The sequence below is a fragment of the Canis aureus genome, chromosome 23 (genome assembly GCF_053574225.1).
Source record: "Canis aureus isolate CA01 chromosome 23, VMU_Caureus_v.1.0, whole genome shotgun sequence".
Classification (NCBI taxonomy): Eukaryota; Metazoa; Chordata; class Mammalia; order Carnivora; family Canidae; genus Canis; species Canis aureus.
In genome coordinates, this window is record NC_135633.1 from 52,151,577 (window position 1) to 52,172,681 (window position 21,105).

Here is a 21,105-nt window from a genome sequence, read left to right on the forward strand (position 1 = left end):
AGGTTGGACTCACCTGGACCTGGTAACTCTAGTCCCTACCTGGGCATCATCGGGACATGGTTCCTCTGCATGGCCTGCAGGTTTCCCTCACCTGGACCTGGTGAGTGGGGTTGACACCTGGGCCTCACCCATGCCTGGTGACACAGGTCCCAACGTGGGCCTCACTTGGACCTGGTGAATCTGGTCCTTACCTGGTCCTCTCAAAGACCCGGGGACTCTGGTAACCACCTGGGCCTCACCTGGACCTGGTGAATCTGGTCCCCATCTGGGCCTCACCCAGTCCTGTTGACTTTGTTCCCCACCTGGACCTGATTGCTGTGGACTCTTTCTTAGCCTCACCTGGAACTGGTGACTCTGATCCTATCTGCGTGTCACCCATACCTGGTGACTCTGGTCCTCACATGGGCATCATTGGTACTTGGTGACTCTGTTCCACACCTGAACCTAACCTGTACATGATGACTCTGGAACCACTCTGGGCCTCACCCTACCTGGTGCCTCTGGTCCCCATTTGGATGTCACCTGGACCAGGTGATTGTGGTACCCCTTTAAGCCTCAACCAGATCTGGTGACAGTGGTCCCCAACTGGGCCTCGCTGGACCTAGAGAATATGCTCCATATGGGTCTCATTTGGACCTGGTGACTCTGGTCCCTACCTGGGCATCATAGGGACATGGTTCCACTGCATGGCCTGCAGGTTGGCCTCACCTGGACGTGGTAACTCTGATGTCTACCTTGGCATCATCGAGACATGGTTCCTCTGCTTGGCCTGCAGGTTGGCCTGACCTGGACCTGGTGAGTGGGGTGGCAACCTGGGCTTCAAACATGCAATATGACACAGGACCCCACGTGGGTCTCACTTGGACCTGGTGAATCTCGTCCTTCCCTGGTGCTCACCCGGAACTGGTATTTCTGGTCACCACCTGGGAATCACATGGACCTGGTGAATCTGGTCCCCATCTGGGCCTCACCCAGTCCTGGTGACTTTGTTCCCCACCTGGACCTGATTGCTGTGGACTCTTTATTGACCTCACCTGAAACTGGTGACTCTTATCCTATCTGCGCGTCACACAGACCTGGTGACTCTGTTCCTCACCTGGGCATCATTGGTACCTGGTGACTCTGTTCCACACCTGAGCCTCACCTGGACATGATGACTCTGGAACCTCTCTGGGCCTCACCCTGACCTGGTGACTCTGGTCCCCATCTGGATGTCACCTAGACCAGGTGAATCTGGTACCCCTCTAGGCCTCAACTTTACTGGGGGAATCTGGTCCTCAACTGGGCCTCACCGGGACCTAGTGAATTTGCTCCATCTGGACCTCATTTGGACCTGGTGTCTCTGGTCCCTACCTGGGGATTATAGGGACATGGTTCCACTTCATGGCCTGCAGGTTGTCCTCACCTGGACCTGGTAACTCTGTTCCCTACTAGGGCATCATCGGGACATGGTTCCTCTTCATGGCCTGCAGGTTGGCCTCACCTGGACCTGGTGAGTGGGGTGGTAATCTGGGCCTCACACATATATTGTGACACAAGTCCCCACATGGGTCTCACTTGGACCGGGTGAATCTCGACCTTAACTGGTCCTCACCCGGAACTGGTAACTCTGGTCCCCACCTGGGAATAATCTGGACCTTGTGAATCTGGTCCCTGTCTTGGCCTCCCCCAGTCCTGGTGACTGTGTTCCCCACCTGGACCTGATTGCGGTGGACACCTTCTTGGCCTCACCTGGAACTGGTGACTCTGATCCTAACTGGGCCTCATACAGATCTGGTGACTCTGGTCCTCACCTGTGGACCATTATGACCTGGATACACTTTTCCATACCTGAGACTCACTTGGACATGATGACTCTGGATCCCCTCTGGGCCTCAGCCTAACATGGCGACTCTGGTCCCCATCTGGATGTCACCTAGACCAGGTGAATCTGGTACCCCTCTAGGCCTCAACTAGACCGGGTGATCTGGTCCTCAACTGGGCCTCACCGGGACCTGGTGAATATACTCCCCACCTGCGCCTCATCTGGACGTGGTGACTCGGGTTCTACCTGGGCATCATCGGGACATGGTTACTCTATGCCCCACTGGGACTGACCTGATCCTGGTAACTATGGTCCTGACTTTGGCGTCTTCTCTACCGGGTGACTCTGGCTCCACCTGGGCCTCACCTGTAACTGGTGACTCTGATCCTAAGCATGGCGTCACCTGACCTGGTGACTGTGGTTCCCATCGGGACCTCACCTGGACCTCATGTCTCTGGTCCCACCTGGGCCTCACCAGGACCTGGTGTCTCTGGTACTCACCTGGGTAGCATCAGGATATGGTTACACTCTTCACTAACAGTGACCCAGCCGGACCTATTAACTTTCGTCTTCACCTGGGCCACACCTGGACATGGTGACTCTGGTACCCACTTGGGTCTGACCAGAACATGGTGAGTCGGATCCCCGCCTGGTCCTCACCTGTAACTGGTGATTCTCGTTCCCACATGGACATCATGTGGACCTGGTGGCTGCAGTGTTTCTAGCTTCTCATGTACCTCGTGACTCTGGTCCCCACCAGGGCCTCACCGGGACCTGGGGAGTGTGGTTGCCACCTGCACCTCAAGTGGACCTGGTGATTCGGGTCTGCCCCTGAGACTACCCTGGATCTGGTGACTGTAGTCCCCACCTGGGCTTCACCTGGATTTGGGGACTCCGGTCCCCATCTGGGCCTCACCTGGCCCTGTTGACTACGGTCCTCAACTGGGCAAAATTAGGACCCGATGACTGTGTTCCACAACTGGACCTCACCTGGACCAGGTGACTCTGGTACCACTCTGGGTCTCTCCGTGTCCTAGTGACTGTGAACCCCACTTTGGCCTGACCTGGACCTGTTGACCCTGGTTGCCACCTGCGCCTGACTTCGAACTTTTGACTCTGGTTTTTTCAAGAGCGTCCCCTGGACATGGTGATCCTGGTGCCCACATGGGCCTCACCTGGACCTGGTGACTCTTGTCACACCCGGGAACTCACCTGGATCTGTTTACTGTGTTCCGCACCTGGGCCTCAAGTAGACCTGTTGACCATGGTCCCCAAGCCGGCCTCACATGGACTTTTTGCCTCTGATCCCCACCGGGGCTTCACGTGTACCTGGCAACTCTGGTCCTCACCTTCGCCTCATCTGGACCTAGTGACTCTGGTCCCCACCTGGGCTTCACCTGGATCTGATGACTCTGGTCCCCACCTGGACTTCACCTGGATCTGGTGACTCTGGCCCCACCTGGACCTGACCTGCATCTGGTGACTCTCTTTCCAACATGGACCTCACCTGGATCTGGTGACTCTGGTCCTCAGTTTGGCCTCACCTGAACCTGGTGTCTCTCGTCCCCACTTGAACCTAACTCAGAACTGCTGAATCTTGCCCCAAACTAGGCCGCATCCAGACCTGGTGACTCTTGTCCCCAGCTATGCCTCAATTCGACCTGATAAATCTGGTCCTTCACGTGGGCCTCACATGGACCTGGCACTCAGCTGGACATGGGACTCAGCTGGATAGAGTGGCTCTGGTTCCCAAAAGGGGTCACCTGATACTGGTGACTGTGGTTTTATTCTGTGCCTCATCAGGACCTAATGATTCTGTTCCCCATCTGGGCCTGCATGGCCCTAGTGACTCTGGTCCTCACTCAGGCATCATTGGGACCTGGATACTCTATTCCACACTTGGGCCTCACTTTGACCAGGGACCTCTGGTCCCATTCTGGGCCTCAAACTAAACTGGTTACTCTGGTTCCCCCTCTGGGCCTCACCCTTACCTGGTGACTCTGGTCACCCCATGGGCTTCATTTGGGCCTGGTGAATCTGGTCCTTAGGTGGTCCGCACCTGGATCTGATGACTGGTCGCAACCTGGGCCTCTCCTGACTTGGTGAATCCTGTTGCCACCTGGGCCTCACTTGGACCTTGTGACTGTGGTCCCACCTGGACTTCATCTGGATCTGGTGGCTCTGGTTCCCATATGGGGCTCTCCTGGACCTGGTTCCTGTTATCTCCATCTGGCGTCACCTGGAACTCAATGACTCTGATCCATATTTGTGCCTCTCCTGCACCTGTTGACTCTGGTCCTTACCTGGGAATCATTGGGACCTGGATACTCTCTTATATATCTGGGCCTCACCTGGACATGGTGACTGAGGTCCCACCTTGGCCTCACCTGGATGAGGTGACTAATTCCCACAGGGACCTCACCTGGACCTGGTGACTCAGGTCCTCATATGGGCATCATGGGACCAGGGTTCTCAGTTCCACATCGGGGCCTCACCTGGACCTAGTGATTCTCGTCCCACTCTGGGCCTCACCCTGACGTGGTGAGTCTGGTCCCCACCTGGATATCACCAGAACCGGGTGACTCTGGTCCCCGACTGGGACTCACCCGGAGCTGGGGACACTGGTACTCAACTGGGCCTCAACAAGACCTGGTGAATCTACTCCTCACTCAGGCCACGTCTGGACCTGTGACTCTTTTCCCAACTGGCATCAATGGGACATGGTTACACTGTTCCCCACCTGGGCCTCACCTGGACATGATAACTTTGCTCCACACTTTGGCCTCAACTGGTACTGATGACTCTGGTCCCCCACCTAGGCCTCAATCTGGACCTGGTGACTGTGGTCCCCACCTGGGTCTCACCTGGCCCTGGTTACACTTGTTCCCACATGAACCACACCAGGACCTGGTGACTGTGGTGTTCTTGTAGACTCACATTTACCTGGTGATTCTGGTCCCCACTAGGGCCTCACTTGGATCTGGAGACTCTAGCATGCAGGTTGGCCTCACCTGGAACTGGTGAGTGGGGTGGCCACCTGGGCCTCACCCATACATGGTGACTCAGGTCCCCACGTAGGTCTCTTGGACCTGGTGAATCTGGTCCTTACCTGGTCCTGTCCCGGATATGGGGACTCTGGTCACCACCTGGGACTCACCTGGACCTGGCAATCTGGTCCCCATCTGGGTCTCACGCAGTCCTGGTCATTTATTCCCCACCTGGACCTGATTGCTGTGGACTCTTTCTTGGCCTCACCTGGTACTGGTGACTCTGATTCTATCTGCGCATCACCCAGACCTGGTGACTCTGGTCCTCACCTGGGCATGGTTGGTACCTGGTGACTCTGTTCCACACTTGAGCCTCACCTGGACATGATGACTCTGGAAAATCTCTGGGCCTCACTCTGACCTGGTGACTCTGATCCCCATCTGGATGTCACCTGGACCAGGTGATTCTGGTACCCCTCTAGGCCTCAACCAGATCTCGGGACTCTGGTCCTCAACTGGGCCTCACCTGGACCTAGTGAATATGCTCCATCTGGGCCTCATTTGGACCTGCTGACTCTGGTCACTACCTGGGCAGCATCGGGACATGTTTCCACTGCATGGCCTGAAGGTTGGCCTCACCTGGATCTGGTAACTCTGGTCCCAACCAGGGCATCATCGTGACATGGTTCCTCTGCAAGGCCTGCAGGTTGGCCTCACCTGGACCTGGGGATTGGGGTTGCCACCTGGGCCTCACCCATACCTGGTGACACAGGTCCCCATTTGGGCCTCACGAGGACCTGTTGAATCTTGTGCTTACCTGGTCCTCACCCGGAACTGGTAAGTCTGGTCACCACCTGGAAGTCACCTGGACATGGTGAATCTGGTCCCCATCTGGGCCTCACCCATTCCTAGTGAATTTGTTGCCCACCTGGACCTGATTGCTGTGGACTCCTTCTTGGCCTCACCTGGAACTTGTGACTCTGATCCTAACTGGGCCTCACCCAGATCTGGTGACTCTGGTCCGCACCTGAGGACCATTATGATCTGGATACTCGGTTCCACACCTGAGCCTCACATGGACATGATGACTCTTAATTCCCTCTGGGCCTCACCCTGACATGGTGAATCTGGTCCCCATCTGGATGTTACCTAGACCAGGTGAATCTGGTACCCCTCTAGGCCTCAACTAGACCTGGCGACACTGGTCCTCAACTGGGCCTCAGCGGGACCTAGTAATCATGCTCCCCACCTGTGCCTCATCTGCAGCTGGTGACTCTGGTTCTACCTGGGCATCATCGGGACATGGTTACTCTATTCCCCACTGGGACTGACCTGATCCTGGTAACTCTGGTCCTGACTTTGGCCTATTTTGTACCAGGTCACTCTGGCTCGACCTGGGTCTCACCTGTAACTGGTGACTCTGATCCTAAGCATGGCCTCACCTGACCTGGTGACTGTGGTTCCCATTATGATCTCACCTGGACCTCATGTCTCTGGTCCGACCTGGGCCTCACCAGGACCTGGTGTCTCTGGTACCAACTTGGTAGCATCAGGATATGGTTACACTTTTCACTAACCGTGACCCAGCCGGAACTATTAACTCTGCTCTTCACCTGGGCCACACCTGGACATGGTGATTCTGGTCTGTACCTGAGACTTTCCTGGATCTGGTGACTGTGGTCCCCACCTGGGCTTCACCTTGACTTGGGGACTCCGGTCCCCATCTGAGCCTCAAGTGGCCCTGTTGACCATGGTCCTCAACTGGGCAAAATTGGTACCCGGTGACTGTGTTACACAACTGGACCTCACCTGGACCAGGTGACTCTGGTCCCCCTCTGGGTGTCACCGTGCCCTAGTGACTGTGAACCCCACTTTGGCCTGACTTGGACCTGCTGACCCTGGTTGCCACCTGCGCCTGGCCTCAAACTGTTGACTCTGGTTCTTGCAAGGTCCTCCCCTGGACCTGGTGATCCTGGTCCCCACCTGGGCCTCACCTGGACGTGGTGACACTTGTCACCACCAGGGACTCACCTGGACCTGCTTACTGTGTTCCACACCTGGGCTTCAAGTAGATGTGTTGACCATGGTCCCCAAGCCGGCCTCACATGGACCTGTTGCCTCTGATCATCACCGGTTCCTCACGTGTACCTGGTAACTCTGGTCCTCACCTGGGCGTCATCTGGACCTAGTGACTCTGGTCCCCACCTGGGCTTCACCTGGATCTGGTGACTCTGGTCCTCACCTGGACTTCACCTGGATCTGGTGACTCTGGTCCCCACCTGTACCTCTCCCGGACCTGGTTACTCTCTTTCCAACATGGACCTCACCTGGATCTGGTAAATCTGGTCCTCAGTTTGGCCTCAACTGGACCTGGTGTCTCTAGTCCCCACTTTGACCTAACTCAGAAATGCTGAATCATGCCCTATCTGGACCGCACCCGGTCCTGGAGACTCTTGTCCCCAGCTATGCCTCAATTCGACCTGATGAATCTGGTCCTCACGTGGGCCTCACATGGACCTGGGACTCAGCTGCATAGAGTGGCTCTGGTTCCCACAAGGGGCTCACCTGATACTGCTGACTGTGGTCTTATTCTATGCCTCACCAGGACCTAGTGATTCTGTTCCCCATCTGGGCCTCCATGGCCCTAGTGACTCTGGTCCTCACCCAGGCATCATTAGGACCTGGATACTCTATTCCACATCTGGGCCTCACTCTGACCAGGGACCTCTGGTCCCATTCGGGGCCCAAAGTAAACTGGTTTCTCGGGTTCCCCCTCTGGACCTCACCCTTACCTGGTGACACTGGTCACCCCTTGGGCTTCATTGGGCTTGGTGAATCTGATCCTTAGATTGTCCTCACTTGGATCTGGTGACTGGTCGCCACCTGGGCCTCACCTGGACTCGGTGAATCATGTTTCCACCTGTGCTTCAGCTGGACCTTGTGACTGTGGTCCCACCTGGTTCTCACCTGGATCTGGTGGCTCTGGTTCCCATATGGGGCTCTCCTGTAACTGGTTCCTGTGGTCTACATCTGGCCTCACCTGGAACACAATGACTCTGATCCATATTTGGGCCACTCCTGGACCTGTTGACTCTGGTCCTTACCTGGGCATCATTGGGACCTGGATATACCTGGGCCTCACCTGGACCTGGTGACTGTGGTCCCACCTGGGCCTCACCTGGACGAGGTGACTGGTTCCCACAGGGACCTCACCTGGACCTGGTGACTCAGGTCCTCATATGGCCATCATGGAACCTGGTTTCTCAGTTCCACATCGGGGCCTCACCTGAACCTAGTGATTCTCGTCCCCCTCTGGGCCTCACCCTGACGTGCTGACTCTGGTCCCCACCTAGATATCACCAGAACCGTGTGACTCTGGTCCCCCTCTGGGACTCACCCGGAGCTTGGGACACTGGTCCTCTGCTGAGCCTCCACAGGACCTGGTGATTCTACTCCTCACTTAGGCCTCGTCTGGACCTTGTGACTCTTTTCCCACTTGGCACCAATGGGACATGGTAACTCTGTTCCCCACCTGGGCCTCACCTGTACATGAGAACTTTGCTCCACACTTTGGCCTCAAATGGTCCTGATGACCCTTTCCCCCCCACACCTAGGCCTCAATCTGGACCTGGTGCTGTGGTCCCCAGCTGGGTCTCACCTGGACCTGGTGACTCTCGTTCCCACATGAACCACAACTGGATCTGGTGACTGTGGTGTTCTTGTAGACTCACATTTACCTGGTGACTCCGGTCCCCACTAGGGCCTCACTTGGATCCGGTAAATCTGGCCGGCAGGCTTGCCTCACCTGGACCTGGTGAGTGGGGTTGCCACCTGGGCCTCACCCATACCTGGTGACTCAGGTCCCCACGTGGGCCTCTTGGACCTGGTGAATCTGGTCCTTAGCTGGTCCTCTCCCAGAACCGGGGACTCTGGTCACCACCTTGGCTTCACCTGGACCGGGTGAATCTGGGCCTCACCCAGTTCTGGTGACTTTGTTCCCCACCTGGACCTGATTGCTGTGGACTCTTTCTTGGCCTCACCTGGAACTGGTGACTCTGATCCTATCTGCGCGTCACCCAGATCTGGTGACTCTGGTCCTCACCTGGGCATCATTGGTACCTGGTGAGTCTGTTCCACACCTGAGTCTCACCTGGACATGGTGACTCTTGAACCTCTCTGTGCCTCACCTTGACCTGGTGACTCTGGTCCCCGTCGAGATGTCACCTGGTCCAGGGGATTCTGGTACCCCTCTAGGTCTCAACCAGTTCTGGTGACTCTGGTCCTCAACTGGGCCTCACCTGGACCTAGTGAATCTGATTTATCTGGGCCTAATTTGGACCTGATGACTCCGGTCCCTACCTGGGCATCATCGGGACATGGTTCCACTGCATGGCCTGCAGGTTGGCATCACCTGGACCTGGTGAGTGGGTTTGCCACCTGGCCCTCACCCATACCTGGTGACACAGGTCCCACTTGGGCTTCACTTGGACCTGGTGAATCCGGTCCTTATCTGTTCCTCACCCGGAACTGGTAACTCTGGTCATCACCTGGGAATCACCTGGACCTGGTGAATCTGGTCCCCCTCTGGGCCTCACCCAGTCCTGGTGACTTTGTTCCCCACCTGGACCTGATTGCTGTGGACTCCTTTTTGGCCTCACCTGGAACTGGTGACTCTGATCCTAACTGGACCTCACCCAGATCTGGTGACTCTGGTCTTCACCTGTGGACCATTATGACCTGGATACTCTGTTCCACACCTGAGCCTCAACTGTACATGATAACTCTGTTCCACAGTTGGGCCTCAACTGGTCCTGATGACACTGTTACCCTCTTAGGCTTAAATCCGGACCTGGTGACTGTCGTCCCAACCTGGGTCTCACCTGGATCTGGTGACTCTCGTTCCCACATGAACCACACATGGAGCTGGTGACTGTAGTGTTCTTGTAGACTCACTTTTACCTGCTGTCTCCGGTGCCGACTAGGGCCTCACGTGGATCTGGTGACTTTGGAATGCAGGTTGGCCTAACCTGGACCTTGTGAGTGGGGTTGCCCCTAGGCCTCACCCATACCTGGTGAGTCAGGTCCTCGCGTGGGCCTCTTAGACCTGGTAAATCTGGTCCTTACCTGGTCGTCTCCCAGCCACGGGGTCTCTGGTCACCACCTGGGCCTACCTGGACCTGGTGAATCTGATCCCCATCTGGGCCTCACCCAGGCCTGTTGACTTTGTTCCACTCCTGTATCTGATTGCTGTGGACTCTTTCTTGGCCTCACCTGGAACAGGTGACTCTGATCCTATCTGCCCGTCACCCAGACCTGGTGACTCTGGTCCTCACCTGGGCATCTATGGTACCTGGTGACTCTGTTCCACACCTGAGCCTCACCTGGACATGATGACTCTGGAATCTCTCTGGGCCTCATCCTGACCTGGTTACTCTGGGCCCCATTGGATGTCACCTGGACCAGGAGATTCTGGTACCCCTCTAGGCCTCAACCAGTTCTGGTGACTCTGGTCCTCCACTGGACCACACCTGGACCTAGTGAATATGCTCCATCTGGGCCTCATTGGACCTGGTGATGCTGGTCCCTACCTGGGCATCATCGGAACATGGTTCCACTGCATCGCCTGCAGGTTGGCCTCACCTGGACCTGGTAACCCTGGTCCCTACCTGGAGATCATCAGGGCATGGTTCCACTGCATGGCCTGCAGATTGGCCTCACGTGGACCTGGTGAGTGGGGTTGTCACCTGGGTCTCACACATGCCTGGTGACACAGGTCCCCACGTGGGCCTCACTTGGACTTGGTGAATCTGGTCCTTACCTGGTCCTCACCCGGAACTCGTAACTCTGATCACCACCGGGGACTCACCTGCACCTGCTTACTGTGTTCCACACCTGGGCCTCAAGTAGACCTGTTGACCATGGTCCCCAAGCTGGCCTCACATGGACCTGTTGTCTCTGATCCCCACCTGGGCCTCAGGTGTACCTGGTAAATCTGGTCCTCACCTGGGCCTCATCTTGACCTAGTGACTCTGGTCCACACCTCTGCTTCACCTGGATCTGGTGACTCTGGTCCCCACCGGGACTTCACCTGGATCTGGTGACTCTGGTCCCCACCTGGACCTCTCCTGGACCTGGTGACTCTGTTTCCAACATGGACCTCAGCTGGATCTGGTGACTCTGGTCCTCAGTTTAGCGTCACATGGACCTGGTGTCTCTCGTTCCCACTTTGACCTAACTCAGAACTGCTGAATCTTGCCCCACCTAGGCCGCACAAAGACCTGGTGACTCTTGTCCCCAGCTATGCCTCAATTCGACCTGATGAATGTGGCCCTCTCGTGGGCCTCACATGGACCTGGGACTCAGCTGGATAGAGTGGCTCTGGTTCCCACAAGGGGTTCACCTGATACTGGTGACTGTGGTCTTATCCTATGCCTCACCAGGACCTAGTGATTCTGTTCGCCATCTGGGCCTGCATGGCCCTAGTGACTCTGGGCCTCACCCAGGCATCATTGGGACCTGGATACTCTATTCCACACCTCGGCCTCATTTTGACGAGGGACCTCTGGTCCCATTCTGGGCCTCAAACTAAACTGGTTACTCTGGTTCCCCCTCTGGGCCTCACCCTTACGTGGTGACTCTGGTCACCCATTGGTCTTCACATGGACCTGGTGAATCTAGTCCTTCGCTGGTCCGCACCTGGATGTGGTGACTGGTCGCCACATGGGTCTCACCTGGACTTGGTGAATCCTGTTGCCACCTGTGCCTCACCTGGACCTTGTGACTGTGGTCCCACCTGGACCTCACCTGGATCTGGTGGCTCTGGTTCCCATATGGGGCTCTCCTGGACCTGGTTCCTGTGATCTCCATCTGGCCTCACCTGGAACACAATGACTCTGATCCATATTTGGGCCTCTCCTGCACCCGTTGACTATGGTCCTTACATGGGCATCATTGGGACCTGGATACTCTCTTATATACCTGGGACTTACCTGGCCCTGGTGACTGTGGTCCCACCTGGGCCTCACCTTGACGAGGTGACTGGTTCCCACAGGGACCTCACCTGGACCTGGTGACTCAGGTCCTCATTTGGGCATTATGGGACCTTTTTTTCTCAGTTCCAGAAGGGGGCCTCACCTGAAACTAGTGATTCTCGTTTCCCTCTGGGCCTCACCCTGACTTGGTGAGTCTTGTCCCCACCTGGATATCATCAGAACCGGGTGACTCTGGTCCCCCTCTGGGACTGACTCAGAGCTGGGGACACTGGTGCTCAACTGGACGTCAACAGGACATGGTGAATCTAGTCCTCATTTAGGCCTCTTCTGTACCTTCTGACTCTTTTCCCACTTAGCATCAATGGGACATGTTTACTCTGTTCCCCACATGGACATCACCTGGACATGATAACTTTGCTCCACACTTTGGCCTCAAATGATCCTGATGAATCTGGTCCCCCCACCTAGGCCTCAATCTGGAACTGGTGACTGTGGTCCCCACCTGGGTCTCAGCTGGACCTGGTGACTCTCGTTCCCACATGAAACACACCTAGACCTGGTGACTGTGGTGTTCTTGTAGACTCACATTTACCTGGTGACTGCGGTCCTACTGGGGCCTCACCTGTTCTGGTGACTCGGGCCTGCAAGGTGGCCTCACCTGGACCTGGTTAGTGGGGTTCCCACCTGGGCCTCACACATACCTGGTGACCACGTCCCCACGTGGGCCTCTTGGATCTGGTGAATCTGGCCCTTACCTGGTCTTCTCCCAGACCCGGGGACTCTGGTCACCACCTTGGCCTCACCTGGGCCTGGTGAATCTGGTCCCCATCTGGGCCTCACCCAGTCCTGGTGACTTTGTTCCCCTCTGGATCTGATTGCTGTGGACTCCTTCTTGGCCTCAACTGGAAGTGGTGACTCTGATCCAACCTGGGCCTCACCCAGATCTGGTGACTCTGGTCCTCACCTGTGGACCATTATGACCTGGATACTCTGTTCCACACCTGAGCCTCACCTGGACATGATGACTCTGGATCCCCTCTGGGCCTCACCCTGACATGGTGACTCTGGTCCCCAACTGGATGTCACCTAGACTCGGTGAATCTGGTACCCCTCTAGGGCTCAAATAGACCTGGTGACACTGGTCCTCAACTGGGTGTCACCGAGACCTAGTGAATATGCTCCCCACCTGCGCCTCATCTGGACCTGGTGACACTGGGTCTACCTGGGCATCATCGGGACATGGTTACTCTGTTTCCCACGGGGACTGACCTGATCCTGGTAACTCTGGTCCTTACTTTGGCCTCTTCTGTACCAGGTGACTCTGGCTCCACCTGGGCCTCACCTGTAACTGGTGACTCTGATCCAAAGCATGGCCTCTCCTGACCTGGTGACTGTGGTTCCCATCGGGACCTCCCTGGACCTCATGTCTCTGGTCCCACCTGGGCCTCACCAGGACCTGGTGTCTCTGGTACACACCTGGGTAGCATCAGGATATGGTTACACTGTTCACTAACAGTGACCCAGCCGGACCTATTAACTCTGGTCTTCACCTGGGCCACACCTGGACATGGTGACATTCGTTCCCACCTGGGTCTCACCTGGAAATGGTGAGTCAGATACCCACCTGGTCCTAACCTATAACTGTTGATTCTCGTTCCCACAAGGACATCATGTGGACCTGGTGGCTGCGGTGTTTCTAGTTTGTCATGTACCTTGTGATACTGGTCCCCACCAGGGCCTCACCGGGACCTGGTGAGTGTGGTTGCCACCTGCACCTCACCTGGACCTGGTGATTCTGGTCTGCACCTGAGACTACCCTGGATCTGGTGACTGTGGTCCCCACCTGGGCTTCACCTGGATTTGGGGACTCTCGTCCCCATGTGAGGCTCACCAGGCCCTGTTGACCATGGTCCTCAACTGGGCAAAATTGGGACCTGGTGACTGTGTTCCACAACTGGACCTCACCTGGACCACGTGACTCTGGTGCCCCTCTGGGTCTCACCATTCCCTAGTGACTGTGAACCCCACTTTCCCCTGACTTAGACCTGCTGGCCCTGGTTGAAACCTGCGCCTGAACTCGAACTGTTGACTCTGGTTCTTTCAAGGGCCTCCCCTGTACCTGGTGATCCTGGTCCGAACCTGGGCCTCACCTGGACGTGGTGACTCTTGTCACCATGGGGACTCACCTGCACCTGCTTACTGTGTTCCACACCTGGGCCTCAAGTAGACCTGTTGACCATGGTCCCCTAGCCGGCCTCACATGGACCTGTTGCGTCTGATCCCCACCGGGGCCTCACGTGTACCTTGTAACTCTGGTCCTCACTTGGGCCTCATCTGGACCTAGAGACTCTGGTCCCCACCTGGGCTTCACCTGGATCTGGAGACTCTGGTCCCCGTCTGGACTTCACCTGGATCTGGTGACTCTGGTCCCAATCTGGACCTCTCCTGGACTTGGTGTCTCTCTTGCCCACTTTGACCTAACTCCGAACTGCTGAATCTTGCCCCACCTATTACGCACCCAGACCTGGTGACTCTTGTCCCTAGCTATTCCTCAATTCGACCTGATGAATCTGGTCCTCACGTGGACCTCACATTTACCTGGGACTCAGCTGGATAGAGTGGCTCTGGTTCCCACTAGGGGCTCACCTGATACTGCTGAATGTGGTCTTATTCTATGCCTCACCAGAACCTAGTGATTCTGTTCCCCATCTGGGCCTGCATGGCCTTTGTGACTCTGGTCCTCACTCAGGCATCATTGGGACCTGGATACTCTATTCCACACCTGGGCCTCACTTTTACCAGGAACCGCTGGTCCCATTCTGGGCCTCAAACTAAACTGGTTACTCTGGTTCCCCCTCTTAACCTCACCCTTACCTGGTGACTCTGGTCACCCCTTGATCCTCTCCTGGGCCTGGTGACTCTGGCCTGCAGGTTGGCCTCACCTGGACTTGATTAGTTGATGCCACCTGGGCCTCACCCATATCTGGTGACTCAGGTCCCCACATGGGCCTCTTGGACCTGGTGAATCTGGCCCTTACCTGGACTTCTCCCAGACCCGGGGAATCTGGTCACAACATGGGCCTCACCTGGACCTGGTGAATCTGGGTCCATTTGGGCCTAACCCAGTCCTGGTGACTATGTTCCCCAACTGGACCTGATTGCTGTGGACTCTTTCTTGCCCTCACCTTGAACTGGTGACTCTGATCCTATTACCTAGTCCTCACCTGGAACTGGTAAATCTGGTCACCACCTGGGCATCACCTAGTCCTGGTGACTTTGTTCCCCACGTGGACCTGATTGCTGTGGACACCTTTTGGCCTCACATGGAAGTGGTAACTCTGATCACAACTGGACCTCTCCCAGATCTGGTGACTCTGGTCCTCACCTGGGCCTCATCTGGACCTAGTGACTCTGGTCCCCACCTGGGCTTCACCTGTATCTGGTGACTCTGGTCCCCACCTGGATTTCACCTGGAAATGTTGACTCTGGTCCATACCTGAACCTCTCCTGGACCTGGTGACTCTGGTCCTCACCTGGGCCTCATCTGGACCTAGTGACTCTGGTCCCCACCTGGGAATCACCTGGACCGGGTGAATCTGGTCCCCATCTGGGCCTCCCCCAGTCCTGGTGACTTTGTTCCCCACCTGGACCTGATTGCTGTGGACTCCTTCTTGGCCTCACCTGGAACTGGTGACTCTCATCCTAACTGGGCCTAACTCAATCTTCTGACTCTTGTCCTCCCCTGTGGACCATTATGAACTGGATACTCTGTTCCACACGTGAGCCTCACCTGGACATGATGACTCTGGATCCACTCTGTGCCTCACCCTGACGTGGTGACTCTGGTCCTCATGTGGATGTCACCTAGACCAGGTGAATCTGGTACCCCTCTAGGCCTCCACTAAACCTGGTGACTCTGGTCCTCAACTGGGCCTCACCGGGACCTAGGGAATATGCTCCCCAACTGTGCTTCATTTGGACCTGGTGACTCTGGTTCTACCTGGGCATCATCGGGACATAGATACTGTATTCCCCACTGGGACTGACCTGATCCTGGTAACTCTGGTCCTGATTTGGCCTCTTCTTTACCAGGTGACTCTGGATCCACCTTGGGTTCACCGGTAACTGATGACTCTGATCCTAAGCATGGCCTCACCTGACCTGGTGACTGTGGTTCCCATCGGGACCTCACCTGGACCTCATGTCTCTGGTCCCAACTGGGCCTCACCAGGACCTGGTGTCTCTGATACCCACCTTGGTAGCATCAGGATACGGTTACACTGTTCACTAAAAGTGACCCAGCCGGACCTATTAACTCTGGTCTTCACCTGGGCCACACCTGGACATGTTGACACTGGTTCCCACCTGGGTCTCACCTGGACATGCTGAGTCGGATCCACAACTGGTCCTCCCCTGTAACTGGTGATTCTCGTTCCCACATGGACATCATGTGGACCTGGTGGCTGCAGTGTTTCTAGGTTCTCATGTACCTCGTGACTCTGGTCCCCACCAGGGCCTCACAGGGCCCTGGTGAGTGCGGTTGCCACCTGCACCTCAAGTGGACCTGGTCATTCTGGTCTGTACCTGAGACTACCCTGGATCTGGTGACTGTGGTCCCCACCTGGGCTTCACCCGCTTTGGGGACTCCGGTCTCCTTCTGGGCCTCACCTGGCCCTGTTGACCATGGTCCTCAACTGGGCAAAATTGGGACCCGGTGACTGTGTTCCACAACTGGACCTCACCTGGACCAGGTGATTCTGATCTACCTCTGGGTCTCACCGTACCCTAGTGACTGTGAACCCCACTTTGGCCTGTCTTGGACCTGCTGACCCTGGTTGCCACCTGCGCTGACCTCGAACTATTGACTCTGGTACTTTCAAGGGCCTACCCTGTATCTTGTGATCCTGGTCCCCACCTGGGGCTCACCTGGACGTGATGACTTATGTCAAAACCGCGTACTCACCTGTACCTGCTCACTGTGTTCCACATCTGGGCCTCAAGTAGACTTGTTGACCATGGTCCCCAAGCCGGCCTCACATGGACCTGTTGCCTCTGATCCCCACCGGGGCCTCACGTGTACCTGGTAACTCTGGTCTCCACCTGGACTTCACCTGGATAGGATGACTCTGGTCCCCTTCTGGACCTCTCCTGGACCTGGTGACTCTCTTTTCAACATGGACCTCACCTGGATCTGGTGACTCTGGTACTGAGTTTGTCCTCACATGGACCTGGTGTCTCTCGTCCCCACTTTGACTTAACTTAGAACTGCTGAATCTTGCCCCACCTATGCCGCACCCAGACCTGGTGACTCTTGACACCAGCTATGCCTCAATTCGACCTGATGAATCTGGTCTTCACGTGGGCCTCACATGGACCTGGGACTCAGCTGGATAGAGTGGCTCTGGTTCCCTTAAGGGGCTCACATGATACTGGTGACTATGGTCTTATTCTATGCCTCACCAGGACCTAGTGATTCTGTTCCACATCTGGGCCTGCATGGCCCTAGTGACTCTGGTCCTCACCCAGGCATCATTGGGACCTGGATACTCTATGCCACACTTGGGACTACCTTTGACCAGGGACCTCTGGTCCCATTCGGGGACTAAAACTAAACTGTTTACTCTGGTTCCCCCTCTGGGCCTCACCCTTACCTGGTGACTCTTGTCACCCTTTGGGCTTCAACTGGGCCTGGAGAATCTGGTCCTTAGCTGGTCCTCACCTGGATCTGGTGAATGGTCGCCACCTGGGTCTCACCTGGACTTGGTGAATCCTGTTGCCACCTGCGCCTTACCTGGACCTTGTGACTGTGGTCCCACCTGGACCTCTCCTGGATCTGGCGGCTCTGGTTCCCATAAGGGGCACTCCTGGACCTGGTTCCTGTGGTCTCCATCTGGCCTCACCTGGAACACAATGACTCTGATCCATATTTGGGCCTCTCCTGGACCTGTTGACTCTGGTCCTTACCTGAGCATCATTGGGACCTGGATACTCTCTTATATAACTTGGCCTCACCTGGACCTGGTGAGTGTGGTCCCACCGGGGCCTCACCTGGACAAGGTGACTGGTTCCCCCAGGGACCTCACCTGGACCTGGTGACTCAGGTCCTCATATGGGCATCATGGGACCTGGTTTCTCAGTTCCACATCGGGGCCTCACCTGGACCTAGTGATTCTCGTCCGACCTTGGGACTCACCCTGACGTGGTGACTCTGGTCCCCACCTGGATATCACCAGAACCGGGAGACTCTGGTCGACCTCTGGGACTCACCCGGAGCTGGGGACTCTGGTCCTCAACTGGGCCTAAACAGGACCTGGTGAATCTACTCCTCACTTAGGCCTCGTCTGGACCATGTGACTCTTTTCCCACCTGGCATCAATGGGACATGGTTACTCTGTTCCCCACCTGGGCCTCACCTGGACATGATAACTTTGCTCCACACTTTGGCCGCAACTGGTCCTGATGACTCTGGTCCCCCCACCTAGGCCTCAATCTGGACCTGGTGACTGTGGTCCCCACCTGGGTCTCACCTGGACCTGGTAACACTCGTTCCCACATGAACCACACCTGGACCTGGTGACTGTGGTGTTTTTGTAGACTCACATTTACCTGGTGACTCCGGTCCCCACTAGGGACTCACATGGATCTGGTGACTCTGGCCTGTAGGCTGGCCTCACCTGGACCTGGTGAGTGGGGTTGCCTCCAGGACCTCACCCATTCCTGGGGACTCTGTCCCCACGTGGGCCTCTTGGATCTGGTGAATCTGGTCCTTACCTGGTTCTCTCCCAGACCCGGGGACTCTGGTCACCACCTGGGCCTCACCTGGACATGGTGAATCTGGTCCCCATCTGGGCCTCACCCAGTCCTCGTGGCTTTGTTCCCCACCGGGACCTGATAGCTGTGGACTCTTTCTTGGCCTCACCTGGAACTGGTGACTCTGATCCTATCTGCCCGTCACCCAGTCCTGGTGACTCTGGTCCTCACCTGGGAATCATTGGTACGTGGTGACTCTGTTCTGTACCTGAGCCTCACCTGGATATGATGACTCTGGAACCTCTCTGGGCCTCACCCTGACCTGGTGACTCTGGTCCCCATCTGGATGTCACTTGGACCAGGGGATTCTGGTACCCCTCTAGGCCTCAACCAGATATGGTGACTCTGGTCCTCAACTGGGCCTCACCTGGACCTAGTGAATATATTCCATCTTGGCCTCATTTGGACCTGGTGAATCTGGTCCCTACCTGGGCATCATAGGGATATGGTTCCACTGCATGGCCTGCAGGTTGGCCTCACCTGGACCTTGTAACTCTGGTCCCTACCTGGGCATCATCGGGACATGGTTCCACACATGGCCTGCAGGTTGGCTTCACCTAGACCTGGTACGTCTGTTCCCTACCTGGGCATCATCGGGACATGGTTCACCTGCATGGCCAGCAAGTTGTCCTCCCCTGGACCTGGTAAATCTGTTCCCTACCTGGGCATCATCGTGACACGGTTCCTCTGCATGGCCTGCAGGGTGGCCTCACCTGGACCTGGTGAGTGGGGTTTCCACATGGGCCTCAGACATACGTGGTGACATAGGTCCCCAAGTGGGCCTCACTTGGACCTGGTGAATCTGATCCTTACCTGGTCCTCACCCAGAACTGGTAACTCTGGTCACCACCTGGGAATCACCTGGACAGGGTGAATCTGGTCCCCATCTGGGCCTCCCCCAGTCCTGATGACTTTGTTCCCCACCTGGAACTGATTGCTGTGGACTCCTTCTTGGCCTCACCTGGAACTGGTGACTCTCATCCTAACTGGGCCTAACTCAATATGCTGACTCTTGTCCTCCCCTGTGGACCATTATGAACTGGATACTCTGTTCCACACGTGAGCCTCACCTGGACATGATGACTCTGGATCCCCTCTGGGCCTCACCCTGACGTGGTGACTCTGGTTCTCATGTGGATGTCACCTAGACCAGGTGAATCTGGTACCCCTCTAGGCCTCCACTAGACCTGGTGACTCTGGTCCTCAACTGGGCCTCACCGGGACCTAGTGAATATGCTCCCCAACTGTGCCTCATCTGGACCTGGTAACTCTGGTTCTACCTGGGCATCATCGGGACATGTTTACTGTATTCCCCACTGGGACTGACCTGATCCTGGTAACTCTGGTCCTGATTTGGCCTCTTCTGTACCAGGTGACTCTGGATCCACCTTGGGTTCACCGGTAACTGGTGACTCTGATCCTAAGCATGGCCTCACCTGACCTGGTGACTGTGGTTCCCATCGGGACCTCACCTGGACCTCATGTCTCTGGTCCCACCTGGGCCTCACCAGGACCTGGTGTCTCTGGTACCCACCTGGGTAGCATCATGATATGGTTACACTGTACACTAACAGTGACCCAGCCGGACCTATTAACTCTGCTCTTCACCTGGGCCACACCTGGACATGTTGACACTGGTTCCCACCTGGGTCTCACCTGGACATGGTGAGTCGGATCCCCACCTGGTCCTCACCTGTAACTGGTGATTCTCGTTCCCACATGGACATCATGTGGACCTGGTGGCTGCAGTGTTTCTACCTTCTCATGTACCTCGTGACTCTGGTCCCCACCAGGGCCTCACAGGGACCTGGTGTGTGTGGTTGCCACCTGCACCTCAAGTGCACCTGGTCATTCTGGTCTGCACCTGAGACTACCCTGGATCTGGTGACTATGGTCCCCACCTGGGCTTCACCTGCTTTGGGGACTCCGGTCTCCATCTGAGCCTCACCTGGCCCTGTTGACCATGGTCCTCAACTGGGTAAAATTGGGACCCGGTGACTGTGTTCCACAACTGGACCTCACCTGGACCAGGTGACTCTGGTCCCCCTCTGGGTCTCACCGAGCCCTAGTGACCGTAAACCCAACTTTGCCCTGACTTGGAACTGCTGACCCTGGTTACCACCTGTGCCTCACCTCGAACTGTTGACTCTGGTAATTTCAAGGGCCTCCCCTGTACCTTGTGATCCTGGTCCCCACCTGGGTCTCACCTGGACGTGGTGACTCATGTCACAACCGCGTACTCACCTGGAGCTGCTTACTGTGTTCCACATCTGGGCCTCAAGTAGACTTGTTGACCATGGTCCCCAAGACGGCCTCACATGGACCTGTTGCCTCTGATCCCCACCGGGGCCTCACGTGTACCTGGTAACTCTGGTCCTCACCTGGGCCTCATCTGGACCTATTGACTCTGGTCCCCACCTGGGCTTCAAGTGGATCTGGTGACTCTGGTCCCCTCCTGTACTTCACCTGGATCTGGTGACTCTGGTCCCCACCTGGAACTCTCCTGGACCTG